At 51.8% G+C, this 17826-nt stretch overlaps 1 protein-coding gene across 1 annotated transcript in view; it reads left to right on the plus strand.

Annotated features, from left to right (window-relative positions):
* Window positions 1-17826, plus strand: part of MAPK12 (mitogen-activated protein kinase 12) — a 431974-nt gene that overhangs the window by 147894 nt on the left and 266254 nt on the right. The window lies entirely within an intron of this gene.

Raw genomic sequence — 17826 nt, forward strand, 5'->3', positions numbered from 1 at the left:
AGGACTATTCTACCCCTCAGCCCCTCGGAATATCCCTAGCCTGCATGCACATATATTAGTCAGGGCTCATCACAAACTTTCATTGCCTAGTTAGCACTGAAGGTTTGCGTTGGGCCCTGACAGTCACTGGGTGTTAATTGGAGGTGCTTCTGGCCCCTCTTTCTGATTTGCACACATTTCGCGCTATAACAAAGCTGCAGGAAAATGCACAAAAAGGTAAAATTAAAGTCTTAACCTAAAGAAACACAAATAGATAGTGACCAATTTGTACAAAGTGAAATGAGAAAAACTGGGTAAATCGCTACATCCCTGCTTACACTGCATGATTTTAAGCTAATATGTTATTTAAACAAAAGTCCTTTTTCATCATTATCATGCATGAAAGCTCTTTCAAATATGAGTTCAGAATACCAACTGTACAAAAACCTATTGTGAATGATTTAATAAACTGTAATATTGCTCCATAATAATCGGAGCCACATGCGGGGCTTACTAACTGTTGTGCCTCGGAGGGTTCATGTTCAACAAATTCCTTTGAATAAGTTGTGGACCCCCTACTTCTGGCTGTGGCAGCAGGTCCCAGAGGGTGGCTGCAGTTAGCTTCATAGAAAGTTGACTGTCTTACAAAGCAAGTGTCAAACTATCCTCAAGCATGCCGTGCCTGGCAGACTTGTCTCTCTGCTATAGTTTAGGGTGTTAAGTAAACCATACCCTTTGTTATAGCCCGATTCAGAAAAGGGGGTTGTTATAGCCCCAACATTTGTCAGGTTCCAACTCTGCTCTGGTACGCTAAACTGCGTAGTATTCTTAATAGTACACCTTTTTTGTGGAGGCGAAGCATTGGAGATTATTTAAGGCCGTGTCCACTAGAGCAGGTGATCTTTTTGCTGCATTAGTGATTTAGGCTCCAGACTTGAGCAGACCATTTTAAGGTCTCGCGACCTATCGATGCGCGCAAGCGCATCGAGCGTAGCGAGAATTCATGTGGCGAAAACATCTTCAAACCAAAGGGCTTTCAGCCCCGCGGTTTTCATGCAGTGCCCGTGTACATGCACGCGCATCGCATGCAAGCCCAGCCCAGTCCTCCCCTTATTCACGCCCACCCACCAGGCTCTCCCGCCCCCATCAGGCTTCTCTCCCAATCCGCCTGCCTCCCCTCGCGCATTCACGCCTCCCACCAGGCTTTCCCGCCCCCATCCGGCGTTCACGCCTCCCCCCAGGCTTTCCCGCCCCCATCCGGCTTCCCTCGTAATCTGCCTGCCCATATTCGCCAACGGCCTCACCTCCCTGTTGGTTGGACGTTGGATGGGGGATGGTTGGCAGCCCCCTGTCTCTTTCTGCACTCCTCAGTCCCACCAGGGAGCTCCACCCGATGCTTCCCTCAAACCTCCTGTGTTTTCCGGACCCGTCCAGCCCACTCAGCCTGGCCCTTCCTCCGTTGATGCCTGGGGCTCACACTACGTTGGATGGGGGATGGTTGGCAGCCCCCTGTCTCTTTCTGCACTCCTCAGTCCCACCAGGGAGCTCCACCCGATGCTTCCCTCAAACCTCCTGTGTTTTCCGGACCCGTCCAGCCCACTCAGCCTGGCCCTTCCTCCGTTGATGCCTGGGCTCACACTGGGTCTCCCACCATCACGTTCTCCAATTTCACACTCCACTCCGTCCATTCTCGCACTGGCCGGTATGGTGTCTGAATTGTCTCCTTCATTACCCGTTTCCCCGGTCTGTATCTTGAGCTTGTCGTGGGCCCTCTCACTCCCCTCCACAGTCTCTTTCTCCGGGGTTCTCCATGCTTTACCAGCATGCGACTGCAATCGTTGGCCCTGGGGCGCTTCCCACTATCCCCCTCCGCAGGCTGCACTACAGTCTTGTATTGTGCCCCCTCTCATCCCTCCGGATGAAGGTCAGTCCTCCACTTGCGGAGTCGCCTCCCACCTGAACTGCTGAAGGCCCCTCACCACCGCCGTCCTGTGCACTTTGCAGCTCCTGCTATCCTACGGCAGAGTCTCTATTTCTGCTCCTAGGCTCCTCTTCCGACTACGTTATTCACTTGCGCCTTCTTTGTGATCCCTGCACTGTTTCGGGCTGCAGAGCGTGGCAGGCAGGGCCATGAGTTCTCTCAGGCCTGTGGTTGCTCCAGCTCACCTGCGACACCTCTCCATTTCAAGCACCACTCGCGTTCTCCCATTCATCACAACCTCCTCAGCTCTTCCTATACTTGCGCGTCTTGGGGATATCTGGAATCCCTACCCCCGTTATTACCTCTGGACTCAGACATCCAGTGCACTCCCTGCAGCCCGCCTTCGCTGCTGTGATTGCGCCGTCTCCACGCCTCCGATGTCACTGAGTACTCTGCCCGCGGGCTCTCGACTTCAGCACTCGTTCTGCATGGCGGGGCGCCATTTTGTCTGCGGCCTCCCGGGATCTTCCTTTACCTAATCCCGCTTTTCTCGCAATCTGCGGCACGACACTCCCCCAAGGCCTATATTACTTGCTCTGGGGCTCTTCCACTGCTGTTCCATCAAGGGTTTAGTGAGGCTTGGACTCAGGATTCTGGTGGATTCCTAGGGCAGAGCTCCGCGGTCTACTCCCGGCTTCATCAGGGCCTAGCCAAGCCCTTGAGGAAGAGGGCCTACTGTGGCAGCCATTAACCATGTATTCCACTGGGTGGCCCTCAAGTAACATACAGCCATGCTGATGTCTGAATGAGCTTTGAATCCCTCCAAGTCACCCTGGACTCCTTTATTCCATCTTGCTATTGCTGCTGCCATCATAACTTTATCTGGTTCAAATGTAAAATTAACAATTGCTCCTCATCGGTTGTCTGTACTCCTCCATTCTAATTGTTTATATTGTTGCATACATGCAATCACAAAAGTGTGGGTTCTCTTCTCTCCAAACCTCAGGGAAATAATCTCATTCATAGTTTTTGCTCTCCTCAAAATCTGAAGCAAAGCCCCGCCCAGACTGCAAAACCTGCTTCTCAGCTACTATCAAAAATACATGAAACACTTCAAAGTTGCCAACTTCAAATTAATCTCACACAAACTCAAATACTTATTACATAGTTTAAAAAAACATTACCTCCATCTCAAATAACTATACCCAGTCCTTCTTTGCCTACTTTAATATCATGCTCTTAGGCACTCTGCGAACTCAACTATTCTTATTTATCAACCTGTTTCTAACAAAGAATGACTGGCCACTACAGTGAACGTATAACAAGTCACAGTCTTAGAACTCAATCCGTTACTATACAACTCAGAGAGAAAATTAACGAGATTTACCACAGAAGCCTCAAGAAGAATCAAATTCCTCCCCAAGCACCAGGGTACCCACGTTCTCCATGCCTGTCCTTATACCTTCAACTGCTTAATTCCAGATATCCTCTAAGAAAGAAGATTCTGTGTCTCTGTTCTCTTATAAGTTAATTTTTTTTTCCCATCTACACCTCTTAAAAGCTCTTTGTCAGCTCCGATTAAACATGTCTCCTCCTGCACCATCGTCATCACACATTTGTAAATCATGGCTGTGACATCCAAAATGGCGTCACCACCATCACTCAACACACTCCCTGCCTCATCAACAGACTCTGAATCTAATGGAGGAAAAGGATAACCCATGCTTTTGCTCCAATCCTTAAAAGGTATCTCTCACCAACACGGCACTCAGGGACACCAACACAGCACTCAGGGACACCACCACATCACTGATGTACACCACAAAATCAATCAGGGACACCACCACATCACTCAGGGACACCAACACACCACTCAGGGACACCAACACACCACTCAGGGACACCACCACACCACTCAGCACCATAACACCATCACTCAGCACCGTCACACACCAGAAAAGTCACACACCCTCACTCACCCTCACCCTCACACACCCTAAAAATAACACACCCTAACGCTCCCACCCCCTTACACTCACCCCCTCAACCTCACCCCTCACACCCTCACACTCACTCCCTCAACACCCCACCCTCACCCCCCTCACCCCCCCTCATTCACCCTCATTCACCCTAACACACCCTCACCCTCTCACACACCCCTCACACACCCCATCACTCACGCTCTCACACACCACATCACACACCCCCTCACTCACCCTCTCACGCACTCCCTCACTGACTCTCTCACACCCGCTCAGCCTCACCCTCACTCTCCCTTACACTCCCTCACCCCCTCAACCTCCCTCACTCTGCCTCCCCTCCCCTCACACTCACCCTCACCCTCAACTCCCTCATACTAACACCCCTCATCCACAACAATGCCACGAAAAGACGCAACACTACTCAACTACGCAACGCCACTCAACTACGCAACGCCACTCAACTACGCAACGCCACTCAACTACGCAACGCCACTCAACTACACAACGCCACTCAAGTACGCAACGGCACTCACATACGCAACGCCACTCAACTACGCAACGCTGCCCACTCACCTACGCAACGCCACTCACCTACGCAACACCACTCACCTACGCAACACCACTCACCTACGCAACACCACTCACCTACGCAACACCACTCACCTACGCAATGCCACATACCTACGCAACACCACTCATCGACGCAACGCCACTCATCTACTAAAAGCCACTCAACTACGCAATGCCACTCAACTACGCAATGCCACTCAACTACGCAATGCCACTCAACTACGCAATGCCACTCAACTACGCAACAACACTCACACATGCAACGCCACTCACACATGCAACGCCACTCACACATGCAACGCCACTCACACATGCAACGCCACTCACACATGCAACGCCACTCACACATGCAACGCCACTCACACATGCAACGCCACTCACACATGCAACGCCACTCACACATGCAACGCCACTCACACATGCAACGCCACTCACACATGCAACGCCACTCACACATGCAACGCCACTCACACATGCAACGCCACTGCCACATGCAACGCCACTGCCACATGCAACGCCACTGCCACATGCAACGCCACTGCCACATGCAACGCCACTGCCACATGCAACGCCACTCACACTGCCAACCACACTCACACAGGCAACGCCACTCACACAGGCAACGCCACTCACACAGGCAACGCCACTCACACAGGCAACGCCACTCACACAGGCAACGCCACTCACACAGGCAACGCCACTCACACAGGCAACGCCACTCACACATGCAACGCCACTCACACATGCAACGCCACTCACACATGCAACGCCACTCAACAACGCAACTCAACTACGCACACATGCAATGCCACTGCCACATGCAACGCCACTCACACATGCAACGCCACTCACACATGCAACGCCACTCACACAGGCAACGCCACTCACACAGGCAACACAAATCACACAGCCAACGCCTCACACACAGGCAACGCCACTCACACACGCAACGCCACTCACACACGCAACGCCACTCACACACGCAACGCCACTCACACACGCAACGCCACTCACACACGCAACGCCACTCACACACGCAACGCCACTCACACACGCAAAGCCACTCACACACACAACGCCACTCACACACGAAAAACACTCACCTTGCCAATAGATCGCGCAGTACGACAGGTGGAACTATTACAATGGCAAATAACAATGCCTTTCACTGTTGTTATCATTTTGAATACATAAAGGGCTTTGTCATTTACACAACCAATAGCTCAAACTTTCCTACTGCGAGACCTATTGGCAACGCCAGTGCTTGTTTTTTTAAGGAACAATGTGTTTAGGTCTCGCAGCTAGCGTTGCAGTGCGCAGTACTGCGCACGCAATACTGCACGTGCAGCACTGTGCGTGTGCTTTTCCTTTTGGCCTACGCTGTTGGCCTTTGCGTGTGTCATTTTATCAAAGACAGCATGCAATTGGCCGAAGGCGGGCGCATTGCTCCGACCATGGCATATTGGTGTCGGTTACCCTCACCACTGCCATGTAGTTTCAATTATCGTGCCCAGACACTGGTGCGATAATTGAAACCACATGGCTCGCTGTGGCGCACGCGCACCACTAGTTTTTTTTTTTGTCGTTACAATATCTATTCTGTGGTGGTCTTTCAACTCTGGCTAGGTGTCCCGTGAGTGGAAATAAAACAAACAGTATTTTCAACTGAATATCGTAAGTAGACATGTTCGTATCCCCAGGCTACCACAATAAAAGAATATTTTTTCGATTCGGGTAAAAATGTACTTGTGCCAATAGAGAAAATATGCTCTCCAGCGCTGTCAAAGGGAGATTGAGAGCTGCCTTCTAAAACAGAAACCTAGACACATTTTGTGTTTTTCACTCCCCAAAAACATGTTTGGTGGAGCCAGCATATGAAAACACGTCGAACATTTAGGAACCGGCCCTGTTGTGTCTGGGTAGGAGGTGAGGGAGAGACCTGTGGAATGCAGGGGTTTTCTAACATGTTTTTTTGGTCCTACGATGCGCCCCTCATAATTCAATGACACCACAGTGCAATTGTTTGGCGCACTTTAGTGTTTTGCTCATAACTATGATAACGTGTACCTTGATTGAGTGAAAACTTCTACTCACTGAGCCACCATTGTACATATTGTTAGACGGACCGGAAGGGTCGGCCGAGGATAAGGGGAGAGGTCTCCGGGGAGAGCCGTCTCCAGCGATCGTACAGACAAGTAACTTCCCCCCCACAGACGGACACCACACCAGGATAAGGTTTAACGATACTTTATAAGCAATTCTTTAAGTACGGTAAAATGATACAAGGAGGTCTGGACTCAGGGGTCCCCTCGATTCTGGTCTCTGGATTGGGAAAAGGGGTAGCGGGACAGTCTTGTTACCAATAGGTGAAAATAGCTCTCAATCCTCGAGCTCGGCGTTCTAGATGATCGGGCCGCGGCGGAGCCAGCAGGTCCCGGGATGGATGAAGGAAGCGACGGTCCGCGGCGGAGCCAGCAGGTCCCGATGGAGATGGTAGTTACAAACGGTCCGCGGCCACGCCAGCAGGTCCTGACGACGATGAAGGTTTACGAAGGTTGCGGCAGCGCCAGCAGGCAGGACGATAGTTCGCAAGGCAGAGCTACGGTAGCGCCAGTAGCCCGTCAAGGATGAGTTCTTCTCTGCGTCTCTCGACTCCAGGATACAACTGTCTTCCTGCTCTGGAGCTGCCCCAGTTATAGGGCTGGTGCCCTTTGATGTCCGGACCCTCGCACTTGGAGGTCGGGGGGTCCGGGATGAAGGAGTCCAGACACCCAGCAGGGGGGTGGAGCCAGCGCCCGGGGAGGTTGTGGGCGAGCGGTACCTGGCGGGGGAGAGCCATCGACACCTCTTTCTCTCATTGACCTGCCAAGTAGTCCGCTCACCTCCTGGGTGGATGGTGGTGCCGGGATGTCTGAGGCCTGGCCAGGCCCAGGGTTGGGGTCGATCGGGGGCCACGCAGCCTCGTGGTGGAGTGTCCAAGATGGCGCCCAGGCTGGGCGCGCGGGCCGGTAGTGGATCGGGCCCACGAGGTCGATATGTTCAGAGGCAAGGGTCCCGGAGGGGACGGAAAACGTGAAGTGGTGGTGTGTGACACTTGAGGGACCGGGCTCGGGCCTGGTCGGGCAGAGGGGGAGCGGCCCTTCACGTGGCCTGTCCAACATGCGTCCCCCCCAGCTGAAGGCGGGGAGAGTCACCCATCCTCTTGGGGACTCTCCTCGTCGAGGCGGAAAAAGCGGGACAGGCCATCCGCGTTGGCGTGATCTGGCCCAGGCCGGTGTTCAACAGTGAAGTCCATCCCTTGTAGGGAGATGGACCAACGTAGTAGTTTTGGGTTCTCCCCCCGCATCTGCATCAGCCACTGCAGGGGTCGATGGTCGGTCTGCACCCGGAAGTGTGTGCCAAAGAGGTAGGGCCGGAGCTTTTTGAGGGCCCATACCACGGCGAAGGCCTCCCTCTCGATGGTGCTCCAGCGTTGTTCTCGAGGTAGGAGTCGCCTGCTGATGAAGGCCACTGGCTGATCAAGGCCTTCGGTGTTCAATTGAGACAGGACCGCCCCAATGCCGTGGTCGGAGGCATCCGTCTGGACGACGAATTCCCGGCTGTAGTCGGGGGCCTGGAGCACAGGGGCGGAGCACATGGGGGCCTGCAGTTGTTCGAAGGCTGTTTGACAATCTGGGGTCCAGTTGACCTTCTTGGGTTGATTTTTGGACGTGAGTTCTGTGAGGGGCCCCACGATGGTACCATAGTCTTTCACGAACCGTCTGTAATAGCCCGTGAGTCCTAGAAAGGCGCGTACCTCGGTCTGGGTGATGGGGGGCTGCCAGGACTGGATGGCGGCAATCTTGAGCTGCAGAGGGGCCACCAGGCCGCTTCCCACCTGGTGTCCGAGGTAGGTTACGGACCCCTGACCAATTTGGCATTTGCTGGCCTTGATCGTGAGGCCAGCTCGCTGAAGGGCCTGTAGCACCGCTCGGAGGTGGTGGAGGTGGTCGGACCAATGGTGGCTGTACACAGCGATGTCGTCTAGGTAGGCGGCGCTGAATCCTTCGAGCCCGGCCAAGACCTGATTGACGAGCCGCTGAAATGTTGCTGGAGCATTCTTCATGCCGAAGGGCATGACCTTGAAATGATAATGGCCATCAGGAGTGGAAAATGCAGATCGTTCTTGGGCCCGGGGTGTGAGGCCGATCTGCCAGTAGCCCGCCGTCAGGTCGAAAATACTGAGGTAGCGGGCAGCTCCCATGCGGTCGATTAGCTCGTCTGCCCGGGGGATGGGGTGTGCGTCCGTTCTGGTGACCGCATTCAAGCCCCGGTAGTCGACGCAGAACCGGAGCGCCGGTGTGGTGCCGGGAGGGGCTGCTTTGGGGACCAGTACTACTGGGCTGGCCCAGGGGCTGTCTGAGGGCTCAATGACCCCGAGCGTGAGCATTTTGGTTACAGTGGATGCAGGCCCGTACCCGATCTGGTACGCGGTAGGCCCGGTGGCGGATAGGGGGGCTGTCTCCCGTGTCCACGTCGTGCACACACCAGGAAGTGACACCTGGGGTGAGGGAAAACAGGCCGGCGAACTGCAACAGAAGGTCTCGACATTCTTGGCGTTGTTCCAGGGTGAGGGCCTCCGAGAGTCGGACCCCATCCACGGAGCCATCTTTCTCCCGAGTCCGTAGGAGGTCAGGGAGGGGTTCGGAGTCTTCTTCGGCTCCATTGTCTGTGGCCATCAGGAGGCTGAGTTCTGAACGTACAAAGTGGGGTTTCAGTCTATTAGCGTGGAGGACTCGGAAGGGGTTCCGTGAAGATTCCATGTCGATGAGATAGGTGACAGGACCCTTGCGCTCGACTACTTTGAAGGGCCCCGTCCACTTGTCTTGCAGGGCGCAGGGTTCGGTGGGGGACATCACCCATACCTGTTGTCCGGGTTCAAATTCGATGGAGGAGGCATTTTGGTCATACCACTTTTTCATGTCCTCTTGACTGGCCTCCAAGTTTGCTTTTGCCAGCTCTCTGAACCGTCGGGTCTGGTTGCGGAGGGTTAGGAGGTATTTGAAGACATCTGGAGGGTTCTTTAGAGGGGGCATTTCCCAGCCTTCCTTGACTAGACTGAGAGGCCCCCGTACGGGATGTCCATACAATAATTCAAACGGGCTGAAGCTGAGGGACTTCTGGGGGACCTCTCGATATGCGAAGAGGAGGCACGGCAGCAGCACATCCCACTGGCGACGGAGGGGCTCTTCCAACCCCCCAATCATCCCTTTGAGCGTGCGGTTGAACCGCTCAACGAGTCCGTTTCCTTGAGGGTGATAGGGGGTCGTGAATCGGTAGGTGACCCCACACTGTTGCCAGAGGGACTTCATATATTTGGAAATAAAGTTCGTGCCTCTGTCGCTGACGACTTCTCGGGGGAAGCCCACACGGGAGAAGATCCCCATCAGGGCCCGGCCGACTACCGGGGCTGTCACAGTTCGCAGGGGAACAGCCTCGGGGTAGCGGGTGGCGTGGTCCACCAGTACCAGGATGAACCGATGTCCTTGTTTTGTACGGGGGTCCAGGGGCCCCACAATGTCTATCCCGACCCTCTCGAACGGGGTGGTGACCACGGGAAATGGTTGCAGGGGGGCTTTTAGTTTGCGGCCGCTCTTTCCACTGGCTTGGCACGTGGGGCAAGATTGGCAATGCTGGAGTACATCATTCCTCATTTTGGGCCAGAAGAAGTGGGTCACTAGGCGGCTGTAGGTTTTATCCTGACCCAGGTGTCCAGCCAGGGGGACATCGTGGGCCAGGTTTAGCAAGAAGTCTCTAAAACGGAGGGGCACCACTAGCACTCGGCTGGCCCCCAGCTCCGCGATCCTTTGTTCACTGTATAGCAGATCATTGTCCCAGTAGATCCAATGTGTTCCGGAGGTATCCCCTGCGCTCTGGGCGAGGGCTTGTTGGCGGAGTCCCTCGAGGGAGGGACAGGTCTTCTGCTCTTGGCGAAACTGCTCCTGTGTGGGCCCCCCCTCTTGATGCCACTGGTCGAGGCCAGCGAGGTCCGGAGGTTGAGCTGGTTCTGGGGGGACGGCACGGTCGGTGTCTTCGACTGGGGCGACCGGGGGAGGAGGCGCCGGCCATTCGGGTTCCTCCGGTCGGGGATTGGCACGGGCGGCCATGGACCGGGTGGTGACGCACGCCCAGTCCGGGATGCCTAACATCCCCAGGTGTTCTCTTCGTTCTACGGCTGCCCACGGAGTGCTTTCAAGGTCATTTCCCAGGAGGCAGTCTACGGGGGCATCATCCCGGACCGTCACTTTCAACATGCCGGAGACCCCTCCCCATTCGAAAGGGACGCAGGCCATCCGACACAGACTTTCCGAGTTATCGGCTGAACGGACAGGGCAGAGAATGTTTGGTAGGAACTGTTCTGGGGTCACCAGGTGACAGCGGACGGCTGTTACACTGGCCCCGGTGTCACGGAGGGCTTCGGCCTGGCGTCCATTGATGCTCACCCATTGGCTGTACTTCCGGGTGTTAGCGGGTAGGGGGACCCGCGGGACCATGTCTTTCCCCCCTAAGCATGCTAGAGCCATGGCGGCTGGCTCCCATTCTTGATGCTCTTGCTCATATTCTTCCTGCTCCTCTGAGATCTGTTCTTCCCCCCGGGCAGCAGCGGCCACTTGGCGGGGTCTTGGGCTCTGGTACTGTGGGCAATTTGGGTCGTTTGCATAGTGGCCGACTCGTTGGCATCGGTGACACGTGACATTGGCTCTGTATCCCGGTCGCGCCGGGGTGCTGCCCCGGTTGGCCGGGGGGGTGGTGCTGGTAGCGGGGGCGACCGGAGCGTTGTCTCTTCCTCGTCCTTGGCCCCCTCCTCCTCCTCGGGGACGGTGCTGACCGTTGTTGTTCCGGTTCTGTTCATAGGATCCATTTCGGCCCACTCTGGTGATTTCCCACCGGTCAGCCTCAGCTGCGAGCTGCCGTGGATCAGTCAATTTGCTGTCGAGGAGGTGCTGCCGGAGCTCAATGAAGCAATTGTTTGATAGATGCTCCCACACCATGAGATTGAATAGTTGTTCGTAAGTTGTGACATTGCTTCCTTTGATCCAGCCCTCGAAGGCTCGGCTAAAATAGTTCACGTAGTCCACCCAAGTTGTACCCGGGATGCGGGTGCAGTCTCGGAACCTCTTACGGTACATCTCGGGTGTGAGCCCATAGCGGGTGAGGAGGGCAGCTTTCATGTGGTCATAGGAGGTCATCTGATGGTCCGGGAGCTGTAGCAGGGCATTGCGGCCCTCATTGAGGAATCTCCCCCATAGACCGGCTCCCCAGTCGCTTCGATCGATCCGGTGGGCGGTCATAGCGATTTCGTAGGCCTTGAACCATTGCTGGATGTCGTCCTCTCGGAAGTATTCTCGAACGACATCCTTGGGGATGTGTACCTTCTTATCTGTTGTCCCTGGGGTGTGGGGTTGCTCGGGCACCCCTAATTCTTTGTTCTGCTTGCGTAAGTCTATCTCAGCTAATTTGCGCTCGTGTTCATATGCCAGTCTCTTTTCCTCGAGCTCCCTTTGTCTCTGTTTTTCCTCTCTTTCTTCTCGGAGACGCAGGTGCTCTAAGCTCAGTTTTTGTTCGGCCAACTTAAGTTCAACATCCATTTTGAGCCGGGCCATTTCTAGTTCATGTAGTCGTGTTCTTTCTCGTTCCTGGATCTCGTCTTGCGAGAGACCCGTTCTTCGCTCCTCGGGGGCCGTGGTGTTTTTTTCTACTGCTGCGATGTTTTGGTCGGTGGTTCCGACGGCCCCGGTTTCTGCCCAGGACTCTAGGGCATGCTTGAAATAGTCTTTGGTACTCAGACCGGTGGTAGCGATACCTAGTTCGATGCAGAATTGTTTTAATTCACGATGGCTGTACTCGTCCAATTTCTCCATCTGAAATTTCTCGGTGGATCCGCTTTCTTTGGTTGTCATCGTGATTTCGTCGTGGGGTGAGCTACTTTCTGTACGATTATGCGGTGATTCGGATCGCGCCGCTGGCCACCAATGTTAGACGGACCGGAAGGGTCGGCCGAGGATAAGGGGAGAGGTCTCCGGGGAGAGCCGTCTCCAGCGATCGTACAGACAAGTAACTTCCCCCCCACAGACGGACACCACACCAGGATAAGGTTTAACGATACTTTATAAGCAATTCTTTAAGTACGGTAAAATGATACAAGGAGGTCTGGACTCAGGGGTCCCCTCGATTCTGGTCTCTGGATTGGGAAAAGGGGTAGCGGGACAGTCTTGTTACCAATAGGTGAAAATAGCTCTCAATCCTCGAGCTCGGCGTTCTAGATGATCGGGCCGCGGCGGAGCCAGCAGGTCCCGGGATGGATGAAGGAAGCGACGGTCCGCGGCGGAGCCAGCAGTTCCCGATGGAGATGGTAGTTACAAACGGTCCGCGGCCACGCCAGCAGGTCCCGACGACGATGAAGGTTTACGAAGGTTGCGGCAGCGCCAGCAGGCAGGACAATAGTTCGCAAGGCAGAGCTACGGCAGCGCCAGTAGCCCGTCAAGGATGAGTTCTTCTCTGCGTCTCTCGACTCCAGGATACAACTGTCTTCCTGCTCTGGAGCTGCCCCAGTTATAGGGCTGGTGCCCTTTGATGTCCGGACCCTCGCACTTGGAGGTCGGGGGGTCCGGGATGAAGGAGTCCAGACACCCAGCAGGGGGGTGGAGCCAGCGCCCGGGGAGGTTGTGGGCGAGCGGTACCTGGCGGGGGAGAGCCATCGACACCTCTTTCTCTCATTGACCTGCCAAGTAGTCCGCTCACCTCCTGGGTGGATGGTGGTGCCGGGATGTCTGAGGCCTGGCCAGGCCCAGGGTTGGGGTCGATCGGGGGCCACGCGGCCTCGTGGTGGAGTGTCCAAGATGGCGCCCAGGCTGGGCGCGCGGGCCGGTAGTGGATCGGGCCCACGAGGTCGATATGTTCAGAGGCAAGGGTCCCGGAGGGGACGGAAAACGTGAAGTGGTGGTGTGTGACACTTGAGGGACCGGGCTCGGGGCTGGTCGGGCAGAGGGGGAGCGGCCCTTCACGTGGCCTGTCCAACACATATGTTGGTCACCTTGCGTCGTCACTGTTCACTTGTGTATATACATCACTCCGTCACCAAGTGCCTTCGGGTTGTCACATGATTCTTCTTGTACAGTGCTGCCTTTAACTGTATTTCCATGTGAAATTTCATTCAACAAATTGGTGAATTACAAGCCATGTACTAACTACTTGAGTCTCCTTGTTTCTTTCCAATGTAATGTTTTATGCATACATATCTAAATTGCCTTAAGGTTGTTACCTGTTGGGATATTGTTTTTTCTGCATACCTCATAATTCAAAGGCACTATCGACCCAGCCACCGCTGCCATCCATTATTAATGATTTTTATTTCAGCGTGTCATTTTGCTTTTTTGTTACAATGGGGATCAGAGTGGCCAGGTTCACCACCAGCGCGCATCAGTTTTTTTCCTCTCTCCTGGATCTGAAAGTAATAGGCTCGGGTGTAATTTGCTGCAGCCTCAGATCCCACTCTTGACATGTGCCGCTCAGATGGTGAGCTGTCACTGAGCACCAGATGGACTGAGCACCGGATGGATATTTCTGTCCGTCGGCCCTTGCTGCTCTGTAACCTCTCATCAGCCAGTCTCAATGTTGTCCCTGCAGCCATCTCTGTCTCCCCTGATCTCTTTCCCCCTGTCTATCACCCTGCATGTACCGCTCGTCGATCGCCACCCCCCCCCCCCCCCACTCCACACGTTGCATCCCCTCATAGCTCACGCACGTTATGTGGTCAGATGTGAATTTGAGCAGTGAGGGGATGTGCTATGGCAAAGATGCAAAAATACAATACCTCAGCACACCCTTCTCATTATTTCAGTGAATAGTAGTCTCAATATTACTTTACACAGTTTGGGCAAACTCGGTGCCCTGTATGATATAGTCCAGAAAAACAACTAAAGTCTTCAGAAAATATTGATATGATAGTCCAGACAGGTCTCCTTGGATTGAAGTTTGTTTATTGTCATATATCACTGGAAGCAAGCAGCCGACGCGCGTTTCGCCCACAGGGCTTTTTCAAGGCTTGTAGTTTACTTCCTTCTAATGTGAAAGATCCGCGAAAAAGATTTCCAGAAATAGGTATTTAAGAATCCAATCAGTCACACCTTAGGAAATGGGTCTGCTTTTTGTCATTTGTTCTATGTTGTATTGAAACTATGCCCAATAGGAGGGAATATATCTATTTTCTTTCCGTGTGTAGGAGCCAAATTCCCAATATGTATGGCATCCAATCCCAAGGTATGGGTGTGATTTCTTGAATCTTGATAAATCCAAGACAAACTCTCTTAGATACCAGCGGGAGCAGTGTAACGCGCCCAAATGGATCCAGTTGGGAATTTGGCTCCTACACTCGGAAAGAAAATAGATATATTCCCTCCTATTGGACATAGTTTCAATACAACATAGAACAAATGACAAAAAACAGACCCATTTCCTAAGGTGTGACTGATTGGATTCTTAAATACCTATTTCTGGAAATCTTTTTCGCGGATCTTTCACATTAGAAGGAAGTAAACTACAAGCCTTGAAAAAGCCCTGTGGGCGAAACGCGCGTCGGCTGCTTGCTTCCAGTGATATATGACAATAAACAAACTTCAATCCAAGGAGACCTGTCTGGACTATCATATCAATATTTTCTGAAGACTTTAGTTGTTTTTCTGGACTATCTCATACAGGGCACCGAGTTTGCCTAAACTGTGTAAAGTAATATTGAGACTACTATTCACTGAAATAATGAGAAGGGTGTGCTGAGGTATTGTATTTTTGCATATGTGACCCAAGTTTCGCCTTTGGATCTTGGGAGGAAACGACACCTTGGTGGGTAGGTGTTATATACCTTAAGCACCCTCGCCGTAGTTGCAATTGCCTAATGACTGATTTTCACGATTACATCTGGCGTAACTAATCTAAGATGTGCGGCTCAATCTAAGCAAACCCATTTAATTGTTATATAACTATGGCAAAGATGTCTCTCAGCCTTTTATTTAGCATGTTTGTATTAAATAATTTCTCAAACTACTCTCCAGAAACTTGAGCGACAGCTTCCAGCAGGTCCTTGAAGACCCAGTTTGGGGTACAAACATGCAGCATTTACAGCTTTAAAATTGATCTTTTTTTTTAATAGAATATTTGATTTGTGTGCTCATACAATTGGCAGGTCAAGCTCTTGGTTAACTGCATGGTTTTAGGGCTTCCAAAACGTGTACTGAAGGAGCGAAAGATGAAAAACCCATGTTGTTGAATTATGGTTTTGCCCACGTTGGCCCTCATTATGAGTGGACCGGAAAATCAGGGGAATTTTCTCCACCCATGGAGTTTCCCAATTTCCCTTGAGCCGGTAATTCCTAGAGGTCGTGAAAATCTTGCCCAATAGGAGTTGGACTTTGAGAGTCCATTAAGAAATGAGAAATTACCACGGAATCGGTAACTCTAGGTATGATTTCTCCAGCAACTCCTCATTCTGGGGCTGACTTTCACGTGGAAATCTCCAAGTGAAAGTGGAGAGATGTGCGTTGTTTCCAAAGACCTCATAATTCCAGATGGGCCTGTAACTGTTACCAGCCCCACCCCCCCTATCGACATTAAGAGACCACTCGTATTGAGGGTCTTTGTGGTAGATTTTAATTTACATTGAGTTTATTTCTTCCCACATCATCACTTGCTTATAGAAAAGCTAGTGGGGAAGTTGTATTGTGCACTCGGTGCATCACAACACTTGGTTGGTCCTGAAAGCCTCTCAAAGTGGTTGCTAAAAGAAGACCGAAATGGCAAGAGTATCCCAAAGGGATACTCTGTGTATTGTATACTTGCGCTATAATTAATAATCCAGTAGTACTTTAGTTATGTGTCATTTAACAGCTCCTTTAGAGCACTCGGCGTTTTTGAGGCAGAACTAGAACAGTTCGGTGACCCTGGGATGCTGGACCGATCAGGATGGTTTCTGCTCATCCTGCTGTCTGCCCCTTGAGTGAAGGTTCATGGCCTGGCTATGTGCTGTGCCCAGTGTCCATCTGGGTGTCTGCCTTGTCGTTAGAGGGTAGAATGGGGTTTGTGCTTGAGGTATGGTAGAAGTCCCCCCAGTGTACTAATAGTACTAATGAATTTTACATTCCTCCAGGAGTCAGACAACGGGATGAGTTCACATCCAGTCTCATCTCAAGGAATTCTGGTACCTTCGCTGAGATACATTTTGTACTGCTCCCCACATTTTGTCACTTGGTATAAAACTATGATCAGTTAGTTTATGATTAGAGCCCCACCCCCACCCGCCTCATGGATGTGCACATTTCAGCACTTTGATTTTTTTTTTTTATCCGTACTAATTTTATGGTTTACTTTATTTCCTAATTATGCGCAAACCAGACACACTTTTTCACAGCAAAGCAGTATATATATTAATGTGTTAACGCTGATTGATTATTTATAGTATTTCCGTGGCAACTGTTTTAAAGTTTGCATTGGTGGAGACTATAAAACAAAAATATAAGGGAGAGATAAACTAGAGCGTGCAATTAAAAGTACAAAGTGCATCACTGCCTACTAGGTGCACAAAAGATTGCACGAAAAATGAGTTAGTCACCTAAAAGCTATCTCGAAAATATTTGTCGCTTAACATACCTGCAAAGTACAAATAAAGTGCTAAAAAAAAACACAACATGCAACTAACTGCACTATTATACAATGTGTGTATTCTAACATGTACAGAGCGCTTCCATTAACACAATCGCACTCTGCTTTTTTGTACGTGCCATTTCAACCATCTTAGAACATTTACTTTATCAACACGCAACGCTATGTTTTCAGAATGCGGTTATGGGGATATTTATAATGCTTTAGTACATTCAGCAATCCGCATTGTTTCAAACTTATTCATAGTCTAATTACAGCTGAATTATTTTGTTGATGTGCGCATAAACCGCATGTTAAAATTACTCAACATATCCGCACCTTATGAGCGGGGTCAGTAGTGGGCGGGGGCTACAGTAGAAAAAACTGTTATTGTGACGTTGAGCACAAGCCCCTGTAGCGGATGCATTAGCCCATTTAGCCACCAAACTCAACATACACACACATCTGTCTCTCTCTATATGTGTATCTGTCTGTCTGCTTCTGCGTCTCTGTATCTTTCTGTCTATATGTCTGTGTCTCTATCTGTGTGTCTCTGTCTGTGTCTCTGTGCATCTGTCTCTGTCACGCTATCTCGAAAATATTTGTCGCTTAACATACCTGCAAAGTACAAATAAAGTGCTAAAAAAAACACAACATGCAACTAACTGCACTATTATACAATGTGTGTATTCTAACATGTACAGA

Source organism: Lissotriton vulgaris, chromosome 1_1, assembly GCF_964263255.1.
Source record: "Lissotriton vulgaris chromosome 1_1, aLisVul1.2, whole genome shotgun sequence".
Taxonomy (NCBI): domain Eukaryota; kingdom Metazoa; phylum Chordata; class Amphibia; order Caudata; family Salamandridae; genus Lissotriton; species Lissotriton vulgaris.